We start from the raw sequence: 12,968 nt of genomic DNA, 5'->3' as shown, positions 1-12,968 counted from the left end.
CTTCAGTATGACTGATGCACCAAGAGAAAGGAAATCAGCCTTCATACCAGGACATGCGCTGAGAGTATCCTCTCCTGACTTCCTTTTAAAGCTGATAATACGTGGGAAGGTATAATATTTGTAATGATTTGGGGGCAGGGACACAGGGCTGTAATTGTAACAGGTCAGGGAGAAGAACTACAAAAAGAATCCTACTTGAGTGCTTTCCACGTGGTATTCAATCAGGCATCAGATTATAAAAACAATCACATAGTAAAAGTAAAGGAAGAAAGTACTGATATTCTCAGGTGCCTGGATAAACATCAATGCTTCCTGTTTTCAATATCTGAGCATTCATTCTGACAAAGGCCAGCCAGGCCAGTCACTGATTTATCATCTAAAGAAGATAGCAACAACAATAGAAAACGCTGTAATAAAAAATCATAGAAAACCTTTAGCATAATGAGAACAGGAGAAATAACCTCCCAAACAAAAATAAGAGAAAAAAATGAAACGATCTAGAGTAAAAAATGGAAGCCAAATGACATGGCCTGCTTAAAGGATGGAAACCAATGGGAAACAAATTTAATCCACATCAATAACGATAATAACAAACATTCACTGAGAGCTTTCCATGTACACGGCTCTATTAAGCAATGTAACTGCATCAGACAAATTTTCTCTATTATATGGAAGCAAGGACATCTTTGCATTATCACAGAAAATATCAGCACTAACTCTTTTATTTATTACGTTTACCATTCCTATATCTATGAGAAGAATCTGAAATTGGTTAGATTGTAGCAAAAGTTACTGTGCTCTTCATCATCAACAATAATAACTGTTTATTGGAAAATAGATTGAGAGCCTAGTCTGAGTTAATCACTGATAATAGGTGCTGATAGATGCTTTTAGTTGGTTTTCACCCTTGTCACCCATAATTAACTAGATACAAAGGATCAGCTATAAAGTCTAAAAGTTATTGCTGAGTCTGAAGAACCGGAAAGTTATTGAGAAAATGATTTCATTATTCTTATAACAAACAATATGTAGCTGGGAAATTTCCTACATACATGTAAGTTCATAATAACAAGTGAAAAACCCACTATAAATTCACGGCATAGGAACTTTTAAGCTTTCCTAAAAGAGGCAGATGGTATCTAAGGAAACCTAAGAATGTCAAATTCATTGGTTAAAACGCTCTTAAGAACGTTACTAAAAAGACCCTGAACACAGGAAGTGTCTCAACAGATCTAATCATGACAAAGGCGTTCTTTCACAAAATAAATAATTCCCTAAAACCAGATTATAACAACTGGCTTTTATAGTCTTAATTATCTTACAGGAACTTCAGATAAAATACAAATAAACCAAAAGCCCAAATCTTGTAACCTTACATCTACGCAATAAAATACTTCACTTTAATCGACACTTGAAAAATACTTACCATTTAAACACATATGGAGTATTTTAGAAGCATCTATAAAAGCAAATGTATGTTTTTTCACAAATATCACATAAAAGTATACATATCAACTTGAAGCAATTTGGGGTCCAGCTGACCTTTTGTGTAATGAATGCACCTCAAAGTCCTGTCAGAAATGTGGGCTAATTTCCCCTCTCTTGCTTTCCAGCAGGGTAATAGCAGGAATGAGTGACTTGCCTGGAATCTGGGCTTTGATTCTAGCTCTTCTCTACCCCATAGTCCATGGATTACTAAATTCTATCCCATTATTATAAAACTTTTCCCAGCTGTGCACAGCCACAGCCTCTCACCTGGATGGACCATCATCCAGGTCTTCTAACTATGTTTCTATTTCCTCCAGAATTTCCCTCCTCTAATTCAGTGCTTACACCACTTTGAGAGTTAGGAATCTAATGTAACACTTTCTCAATCAAAAATACTAACATCTTTTATACCTACACATAATCAAATATATAGGAGGGGGACATAAAACAGGAAATTTATTTTAAAATTGTGTATTTATTCTTACATGTTTAAACTTGGTCACCTTCAAAGACTCTCCATTTGATGCAATACACCTATCAAGACATTTTTCCACTGCTCAAAAGTTTTTGAACTCCTCAATTTTGATGGCTTTTAGTGCTTCTTGCCATTTTGGGCTTTCCCCCCCCCCACCTCTTCCACATGGGCAAAATGTTTCTCTTGGAAGACTTGTTTTCATCCGGGGAAACAAAAAAACAATCACTCAGGATAAGATTGGGTGAACAGGGAGGGTGGGGCAAGAGGATCGTGCTGTTTTTGATCAAAACCTACTGAACACTCAGCCCATGTAGGCAAGTATGCTTGTAATTCACCCATCATGAAATGAACAAACCTGTTAGAAAAAAATTCACTGAAACCGCCCTGGCTGGTGTGGCTCAGTGGACTGGGCACTGGCCTGCACATCAAAGGGTCACTGGTTCCATTCCCAGTCAGGGCACATGCCTGGGTTGCAGGCCAGGTCCCCAGTAGGAGGTGTGAAAGAAGCAACCACACAATGATGTTTCTCTCTCTTTCTCCATCCCTTACCCTCTCTAAACAAATAAATAAATATTTTAAAAGAAATTCTGTGAAACCCAATGCAGCCTCTCACAACAATGCCAACTGGTACCCTGACACAGGTGGGTTCCTGGGACACTCGCCTAGCAGGACAATTCTGGTTTTTGGGGGGTGCCCCCTCATAATCTGAGCAGGTTAGGCTCTCTAATAACATTCCCCAAACTGATGTCTGAGTTTCATCTCCTTCCACTTCCTGTGAAATTCATACATTCTATACACTCTCCTTAAGGCACCACTTTCTGCTTTTGTCTTCCAGTATCTTCACCTCTGTCCTGTCCTCCTCAAAAAAGCTTCACCCGACAAAGTTCTCCTCTGCCTTCAGGTCTACATTGAGTGGGGGTCTCTTTTTTCTATACTACTCGTTGAGTTCCCTCTGCCAACCCTGTGTTCCCACTGCCTTTCCTCTACACTTCATGGCATGTCAGTGTAGTAGCCTTTACATAAAATTATCTGTGGAAATATCTGTCTCTCCTGAGATTATAAATTCCTACAGAGCACAGTCCCCATATACAGTACATTTCTCTAAGCAGGGCCTTAATAAATGGCTGTTTATCTAAAATGACTAGAATTAAAGCCCAGAAGTTAATGGATAACTAGATGAAATGTGCTAATAGATAAAACTGTTCCTGTAAAGGGTAAAACAGAATCAACATTTAAAAAATACAGACTTTAAAACCAATGCAAGCAAACACATACTTTTGGCAATTTTGGCAAACTTGGTGCTAGAAGTTGTCACTTTTTAAAAACCACATGTGCTGCCCTAGTAACTTCTGTGGCACTGTAAAAAAAACAAAAATAACATGTTGAAAGTAAACCCCAAAGCATATAAATTTCGTGAATTAGTAAAGTAAATCCAAGCCCTCCTCACCTGTCATTTATACAAATGCAACACTGTGGGGAAGGTTGCTCTGAACTACAGAAGTATATTTTTTAAGAGAACATACCCACATATGAAATAACAGATTATCTTTTCAAAAGATAATTTGGGTATGATTTTTATTTTAATTGGGCTCTCAAAAGAATTCTTCTACATAGTAAAAATTCTCTAGTACTGTACATCTCGATACAATTTAATATACTCAAACTGGGCGTGAGAGGCAAGATAATGTCAAAAATTGAATCGCTCTGGCTTGGTATAACTTCTCTCCTTGAGAAAACTATAAATTGTTCAACACAGAAGAGTGACAAGGCTGCCAAAAATTAAGATGTACTTCATTCAAATATACCTGCATGGTCTTAATCGTACCCTGTAAACGTCCCTATAAATAAAAAGTTGGCTTAAGGAGTTTTAGTTGGATTAAAACATACTTGAATGTGAAATCCAAAGGTGGAAACATCTGCCTTTCAGCTAAAAAAAACCCAATATACCACTAGTTATTTGCACTATATTGTGATAGATAAAGATAAATTTCTGACTATTAGATTTAGAACTAAGGACAATTTTCAATTTTCCAAATTTGTAATATGTATATGTTAACCAAAAAATTGCTATTCCAGATTTATTGTTCAATTTGTTATCTGCTATGCTTGTGTAGAATCAATAAAACTCCAAGTCCATATAAAGAAAGCTTACCAGTAAAGATGGGGGGAGCTTCTAATTTCCACTGACCTGCTAAAATAGTTTTCAATTTATCCATAAGCACAACCACCACCACCAAACAAATGGACTGAAGTCCTACCTTAAAGCAGTTTCTATACCCCCATGATAGACAATTTCAAAATATATTAACCTGAATATTAACCACTTAAATTCTATCAATTTCTGACTGCATGTTCAAATGATATGAAATATTAAAGCTTATTTTAGTAAGGAATTAATGTTCAAGTAGAATAAGCAAAGCTTTAAAATTCACAGTATACTGGTGATATTGTCCAAACTTTAAGCATTATAAGCAGTGCTAGTGAAAATTTTAACTACTTAAATTTATACACTGTTTCCTAGAATCCTAATATTTTTAGCTTGACTTTCCAACAACTTCAATTATTAATACATGTTATAATTCCTTATCTACAAGCCAACCCTTATACATGGTTGTATATACTTCTTATTTTTTAAAAAATCTCTTATAGACAACAAATACAAATTACAGTAAAAAATTTGCTACTGTAAAATTACCACAGAAGTTTGTCCAAGTTTCAGATTTTCACCAAAAAGATCAGGAAAAAAAAGTCAATAGGTACTTAACTCTTACACATGATAACATATTTGTAAGTTTAAGTAACAGAGCCTAATTTTCAGGCAGAAAACTAAAATCAGGATGATAACAAATCATAGCCAAGAGTGCATACTACATACTTTACAACATTTTGGTTGAAACAAATCTAAATAAAACAAAGCACCATGGCAGGCCAGGCACAGGCCTCCTTTGTGCTGTGCAGCTTTTCCTTTTAAAGTCACTTTATTCATAACATAAATTTTAATTATAGAATGGCAGTATATACATGCATCCCTCAGTCTGTCATTTAAGATGCTTCAATAAAAACGTCTATATTTTCTTTGAGGAAAAAAGTACACAAAATAAAGATTTTGTTTTTTAGGATGAGTAAGAGTATGCAAGTATATAGCGGTCACTCGTATTATAATGAATAATTGATTATTAGACTAAACATTAAGAACATCTTTTATGACAGCTGAACAATGCCAAACATGAAGGTATGGCAAATATCCTTTTTTTTAATTATGGAGGGTTTAATATATATTAGGTCATATAGAAAGACTCTGAAGACCATCACCATGTGATTCCACATTTGGTAAAAATCTTATACATTAATACTAATCCCTGAATTTGTATACTGGCTCTTTTTACAACGTCAAACAGCAACTTACTTGAGAAGTCAAATAAAAAATGTGACTTAATTCTTTTAAAAAAGAGAATGAGACCTCAGCCAGCAATTCGGAAATGAGTGACATCAAATTATTAAAACATCCTAAGAAATTATGCTATACAAGAAAGTCAAAAATATTGAAAAAACTTACAAAATACTAAAAAGGTGTTAACTGAATAAAACATGGTATTATCAATTTTATAAATATGAGTTTGTGATGACTTATTCTTTATAAACAGGCAAAATCAATTTTAACAAAGTAAGCTAACAAATTAAACCTCTATTCTAGTTTATTCTCAATTAAAAGTTAACACTATGATTTGACTGCAACCTTGTGAATTTGCTGCTCACAGAATACACATACAATATAGAGAAATGAGTCTATTAGTGTATGTAATCTACAAGGTTCTCAATATCCTTAATACTTAAGCAATGATTATACTACAGGCTATTCAATTTAGCATTGTTCTAATGAGCTCTAGTTCTTGTTCTTTGTTTTTTTAAGGAATAGTCTCTTAAACTATTAAGTCTCAATAATAGTCTCTTAAACTATTAAGAATCAATTCCAAATGTGACTTCTAAGATATTTTAGATTTGTTCCTGAATTTTTAATCACACAATATTAACAGATTAATAACTGTTTTTAAAGATGTAATCTCATTTAATGAAAGCAATTAGACTTTCCTAGGCTGAAATGTTGGAAGAATTTATGTACTTCCTAACACCTTAGTCACACAATACAAGGAAACTGGTAAAAAAATAAAACCACATGGAGGTGAGAAAGAGTAACTATATTAAAATAGGCAAAATATAAGTTATGTTTAACCACCAAGTTCAATATAATTCTGTCAGCAAGTTATAACATTTTTTAAAGACAAATCATCCCAAATTTGTATTAAGAATACAAAGATGGAAAAATGCTTTTACAATATATTACTATATACCTTAATACGCCATAGCTCTTATCTGAATGCCACGTAGCAAAGAGGTAAAACAAATTTTCTTGAAATGAAATTCAAATTTTAAATGTCTTGGTACTTATATTTGCATTAACCTGTAGCTTTTGGGGGCCAGTAATTACTTCTAAGATGAGAGATAACAAAGTATTTGTTATAATGTTCTGACAAACAGTAAAACGCTGGGCTAAAAAGTCATTTCACAGAACCTAAGCTTTTTATTCAGGGCCTTTAGTTTAACAACTACTCCTGTTTTGCTTTGACTTATATTTTCTCAAAACAAAAATGCCTTTTGAATCAATAATCTGATTCAATGAGCATTAAAATTTTTTAACTCTTACATGAAAAACATCAATAAACTGAGTTTTATTTTTCCTTAAGCAGAAATTTTAAAAAGCAGCGTTAATAACCATATTATGTTAAAATATAGAAACCACGAGACAGAATGTTTCATAAGTAAAAAGCATCAGTATTACTTTCAATGTCAAATACTTCCTGAGGCTATAGTATTTACTTTTACATAAAGGCAATACCATTATATATAAATTAGAGAGAAAACCTGTGATATGTGATATAAGTTACTGTTTTTCAAATGGACAGAAATTTGTTCACTCTTCATTCAGGGCAGCTTGGGATTAGCACCATCATCTAAATGCCACAAAAATCACACTAAAATGTATGTAATAAAAAATAAAAAGTAGTGGGAAAAGATTTTTATTTACTTTTAGAGACAGGGGGAGGGAGAGAGAGAAACAAGATGTGAGAGCGTAACATGGACAGGCTGCCTCTCATACCCGTCCCAACTGGGGACCAAACCCTCAAGCCAGACTTGTGCGCTGACTGGGAATCCAACCTGCGACCCTTCCCTGGGTGGGACAATGCCCCACCAATCCTCACCAGTCAGGGCAAAAAGTAGGTTTTTTAAAATCTTTGCTAGATTTCAGTTTGAAGAAATCAAACAGACAAAAAGGAATACCTTTGAAACATATAAAAAGCAAGAAAAGAATCTAATATTATTTACCCAGTTTATACTTAAAATGAACACATTGGTTTTTAAATCCTGATAATAAGGCAATTTAAATATTTATTCCAAAGCGCAGATTATAGTTTTGCATTTTAGACTCTTCATACAGGTATGTGTAAATTTTTGAATAAATTTTTTGCTACATATTTTTATTAACTTTCATTTAAAATATTAGCATATTAAAATATTTGACTCAGGTCGGAGTATAAAATGTACCCTTCTCTTTTAAATAGGAGCTGCATTTTTATAAAAGCCATACTAAAAAGATTATTTCAAATCTATATTCATAACACATATTATCGTTATCTGGAGAATTATTCTTCATATTACATTCTACACATAATACAGCCTTTTTTAAAAATCTGCTCAATTAGATGTAGGAACAATTGATGCATACACATTTACCCTTAACATATTTAAGAATATTCAATAAAAATGTCTTTGCTAACTTACCAAGGATGTCAGGGTGATGTTACACTAAAAAGCAACTGCCAAAAAAGTCCTTGTTGCAAATATCCTCAATGTTATAACAATATTTACACGATGATAATTTAATTTTTCAAGAGCTCATTTTCTTTGCAATGGATTCAAATCCGACTACTTGAGAAAGCACCCAGTAGTCTCCCCTCAAATCTGAGACAGAACAAGCAGAACTCAGCCTGGCTGTGCCTCTCCAGTAACCCCACAGAAGTGATGCACTCCGTGACAGTTAGTGCTCCTCACCGAACAATCTTCCTGGAATGAATTTTCTGGTAACCCTTACCTCACTGTGAAGGGAGGTGTGGTACTGGGGAAAAAAGGATCATGAACTGTATACTGGATCCCATTTCTGCTGCCTTTTATATTTAGCACCAACTATGATAAGAAAGCTCTTTTTATCATATAAAGACAATGAAGTAAATTTGGCAGTACGGGATGCCAATCAATAACTCTACGAAAAAAGAGCAGTTATATACTTTTGTGAAACATACCATCATAATCCTTTGGAAGTGTAATTGCTGTTGCAATCATTCTTATGCTGATGTGAAAATGCTCTGCATAAATGTACGATAACAAGGACTTGTTAAGATAACACATGACCTTGCTATATAAAATCCTATGCAAGTACCATAAATCTATTTATTTATACATACAAGTTTCTCTACTCAGAGGGCCATTCTGTGCAACAGTAACGATCTGACTTTTCACATTAGCAAAGGCTAGCTAATAAAATAGTAAGTTCACAACAATAAATTTCTTTAAGAAATAAAATACATTAAAATACAAAATAAATATTTTTGTTATGTCATTCCTTGGTAAAGTAAGAGAAAAAATGAACTACTACATCTCTTTTCATAGATGTATAGGTGGAAAACATTTTTTTAACAATTTCTGAAATAATACTATACCAAAATATAAAAACAAAAATACTTATTTTTCTTAGAATTTACATAATATAATATTCTATCCTTAAATTTCCCAGCACAATGAAGTATATGCACGTAATGTGAAAAAAAACCCTGCTCACAAGAAAATCCAAATGCCCCAAAAGGCCGTTTTACACCCCAATTCTCAAAACACCTGATTGCAAAACTCTGAAGTATTTATGAGTATCCAGCTTATAATTTAGTTCACAGAGCATTCACAAATACAATTCGGTTATTAATCAAGAGTACTTTCTGTCCTGCCTGCATTCACTTTTTACCAAGTAAGCAGTTTTTCTAAACCATTTAATACTAGGTCTTTACTGGTAGTTTCCCCATTTAAATGTCACGGCACTGATCAGATCATTATCACGAGTAAATGTCATTAATCCAAAGTGACCATTTTTACATTTAGAAAAGAACATATGCAACTCATGGACTTTGATCTATTAATTATCTACTCATTAGAGGACTATAATTTACTGCCTACTGTTAAGTGATCATTTTATATGTTACATAATTGGAAAATTATCTTTAAATTTTGGATCTCTCATAACAATGATCAGATATTTAAACAAGCCACAGTTCTGCAGCCATCCTCCCAGAGCTTTTGCTCATTATTTTAAAAAGGTAGAATCTTAAAATGAATCTGATTTGTTATCTTCCTTGTTTTCTGAGTTATCTTTGTTAATTGAGAAAAAGTAAAAATTGTACTTATTAATCTGTGTACATAGGGAATGATAAATACCTGGTGTCTGTATACTGAATTTCACTATACGTGGCTAAGTGCAAAATGCTTTACTTTCCTTAATTTTTCTCAAACCAAAATAAAAGGTATGTTAATTAAACAATTTTCAAATGAGAAATTAAGGAAATCATACTGTCTTGACTATTTTGTGTCATATACAAGCTCCCTCTGCAGGTAATAACAAGGGTTAGCAAAACTATTCGAACATGTAGGCAGTTCGCTGCACGAAGTCACAGGTCACTGTTGTACAGAAATACTATCATCTGGCATTGTTCCATCGTTTACCAATTATCTGATCAAAATACCTGCTCCCGAGAATTAGTGGGTCAACATGGTTATTCTTGTCATCTTGATTAAGAATGCAGCTTGAGCAGGCAGGAGGCACAAACTTTTCAGTCACCCAAGGGCTACTCTCACAAAGTGTGTTTCAAGGAAAAGAAAACATTACCTTGCTTACACAGCAGCAGCCTAAAATGAGACCCCCCCCCAAACCAAAGCTGCTCACACCTGTATAGCTGATGCATCATCTGACTGCAAAGTGAACAATGCATAAAGGTGGCATTTCAGGATTAATTTATAGTGAGCGATAAAAGATCAATTTCAAATGAATGCAGTAACAACTGCATTTTATTATTTAGAACTCTAAAACTTAAAGCTGGAGAGTATTTACTTCTGTACAATAAACCTGCTTTCATTAATTAAATACCAAAAAATGTGATCTGGTTTGCAAAATGTTTTTACCCCACCATACTACTTTTTTTTCAGAACTATTTTAAATTTGTTGACGCACTCTCCTCTGCCCTGTTCCCTTCCCCAGGCACACAGACAGATATGTATAGTACATCTCTGCCAAGAAAGAAAAAATCATTAAGAATGTTTTCAAGGTCTTGGGGGCAATGTGTAGCAAAAAAAACACAACAAACCCTGTTGCTGAACAATGTTTGATGATCCCCCCCCCTCTTTTAAGATTTCCCAATTGCAGAGACTGAAGGCCAATCCATGGATTGGCTTACCTATAAGTGAACTGAATTGACAGGTTTGCAAACAGTGATTTTTAAAAAACTAACATCCTTATTAAACAAGTAAAAATTATAAAAGATATGCTAACTTTCATGCTAAAACACACAGAAATGCCATACAGAGATATCATCTATATTTTTACACTTAAAGAAAATAAAGTTAAGGAAAAAGGTAACTTAATAACAAGCACTGTTCTTAGTGCTTAAGAGAAAGAAATTTTGTTTCAATTATAATTCCAAATAAAGAGGCCCCAGACCTTCTTTAAAACCAATTAACAACATGAACAGCAGCTTCCATCCAGGCTACGAGCATCCCACACAGCGTTGGCAGCAGAAAAAACAAGGCGGGGAGCAAAGTCCCTATTATTCATCTGTATGGCTCTCAAGAGGAAGCATCTAATATTCAAATAGTGTCTTGCTCATGACAAACAGACTTTAAAAAGGGCAAAACCAGCTAAATATCCTTAGTAAAAAATGAAAATGCCTAGGGCATCGTAATGTTAGTAAAATTTTTATTTGCTGATGTATGTGAAGCAAACCTAAGTGTTTTAGAATTATGTCAATCTTTTTATAAGATGGAAAATGAGGTCTAGAGAATCCATCAATTCTTCATTTAATACATTATCCTTTGTCAAATTCTATGAAAGTGTGTACAATCACTGAGATACAAATGCATAAACTTACATCACCAAAATTAATGTTTCCCAAACTGTCTTGAATGTTAACTACAGGAAAACCAGAAAAATTAAGAATTTAAACATACCATGATCATCTGGAGATTAAAAATATAAATGAGTGGATAAAATACTATATAAAAAGTGTGTTCTGTAACTTCTAGTCAATAACCACACCAATAAAGAGTAAAAAAAAAAGGTAGGCTTTTGAAATGCAGAGGAATAAAACTGCCATGTGAACAGTAGCAGTGGGATAAAGAACTAATTCCAAATAGAAATACTTTGCTTCAAAGTAGAAATTGAAGATCATTTCAACATGATTTTTAATTTGAATTATAATTGAGAACTCATTAAATAAATATAGTCAACATAAAACAAATATATCAACCGAAAACTCCATCTAAAATCCTGTAATGATTCATCCATTATACAGAGAACTGATGTCACACTATTTTAGGAATAGATGATTAAAATTAGAACTTTTTACAAGCTAAAGAGATACTTATCTTTTGCTGTCTCCATAGAGAGACATGGTTTACTACTCTGTACAAGAGAAAGCATTCTTCAAAAGTAAGGTCACCTGTCCTCCTCCCAGCAGCCAAGAACCATTTTTGACAGCAATTGGGGTTAGATTACTATGTCATCTAAATCCAAAGTAACAATCTGTTTGAGCTGTGGACGGATGTAAAATACCTACAAAATGATGCAAAGTCTGGGTAGAACAAGCATTGCATGGTCTAAAGGCAGGAAATACTTTTGAGAACAAAACAGAAACCAAGTAAGTCATATCATTTGCAAAATCAGTTTAAAAACAGACCTGTTAATCACACATATTTCACATTTTAAACTTGAATTTGCACTAATTTTAGTGCAGTAACTGTCAATAAATATTAGTATAAACAAAGGACAAGAATATAAATTGCACGCTTGTGCATGTATATTATGTGTATGCACATAATTTGACCAAGAAAAGAGTTAATCAGTATTACCTAACAAAAGAGTAAAACTAAACCTTGTAATTTTTGTTAAATCAGGAGCCTCATGATGCATTCTTCTTTGCTACTACAATTGGCTAAAGCTTTTATTTTTTTCTTCCGGAAAAAAAGACACAGGGTTTTGTTCTAACAGAATGTTTGCCTTGATCTGCATCTAAGGTTAACCACCTTCTCAACTCCTCCCACCTCTCAAGGCTAAGAACTAATAGTTCATCAGCTGTTTCTTTTTTCCACTATTAGATTAAAAAAACACATTCTTAAAGTTACTTAATGCATCTTAAAACAGAATTAAGATCTGGTCAGCATTTCAGGAAGTTAACCTCTGCTTAACCTACCTTTTTTTTTATATTAGATAATAATTTTATTTTTATTAAGATATGAAGCCTATCCCTTAAAAAACAAAGTCTCAAAGATTTTCCAGCTTTAAGTAGGCTTCTTTTAAGGCAACTAATTTCAATACCGAAATTCAGAGATTAAGGTGTAATCCCTGTGTGTGAATTTTAAGGTTTTTAATGTACTCATCACAGATTGGAAAAATCAATGACAAAACAGACCAGGGCCTGTTTTGCTCAGCATATGATTTCTTGTCAGGTAGTGATTAATGCTGTGATCTGTAGAGGGAGACATTACATCCGGGCTAAAACAGACCTAAATTTCACCCTCGGGCAGAAATCTGATTTAAACATCTCTATTTAAAGTGACATTTGTCCTCCCTTTTCAACTGTTTCCCCCCAGAAACTCCAGGAAGTTGACTTCGTGACCTAAAATCAGCCGAGTGGCT

General features: G+C 33.7%; 1 protein-coding gene across 16 annotated transcripts in view; it reads right to left on the bottom strand.

The window, feature by feature from the left end:
* Nucleotides 1-12,968, bottom strand: part of ADGRL2 (adhesion G protein-coupled receptor L2) — a 214,258-nt gene that overhangs the window by 161,010 nt on the left and 40,280 nt on the right. Inside the window, exon 1 of one of the 16 annotated variants that reach the window (XM_037164170.2) lies at nt 3,239-3,258. The exons of the other annotated variants lie outside the window; for them this stretch is intronic. The gene's annotated coding sequence lies outside the window, so the exon portion shown is untranslated. Of the gene's footprint in view, nt 1-3,238; nt 3,259-12,968 lie in introns of those variants that run through there. 16 annotated transcript variants of the gene reach the window in all.

The sequence above is a fragment of the Artibeus jamaicensis genome, unplaced genomic scaffold (assembly GCF_021234435.1).
Source record: "Artibeus jamaicensis isolate MK-2021 breed Jamaican fruit bat unplaced genomic scaffold, CSHL_Jam_final scaffold_1019, whole genome shotgun sequence".
Lineage (NCBI taxonomy): Eukaryota > Metazoa > Chordata > Mammalia > Chiroptera > Phyllostomidae > Artibeus > Artibeus jamaicensis.
The sequence above is the reverse complement of the archived record's forward strand: the minus strand, read 5'-3'. Positions and strand labels throughout refer to the sequence as shown.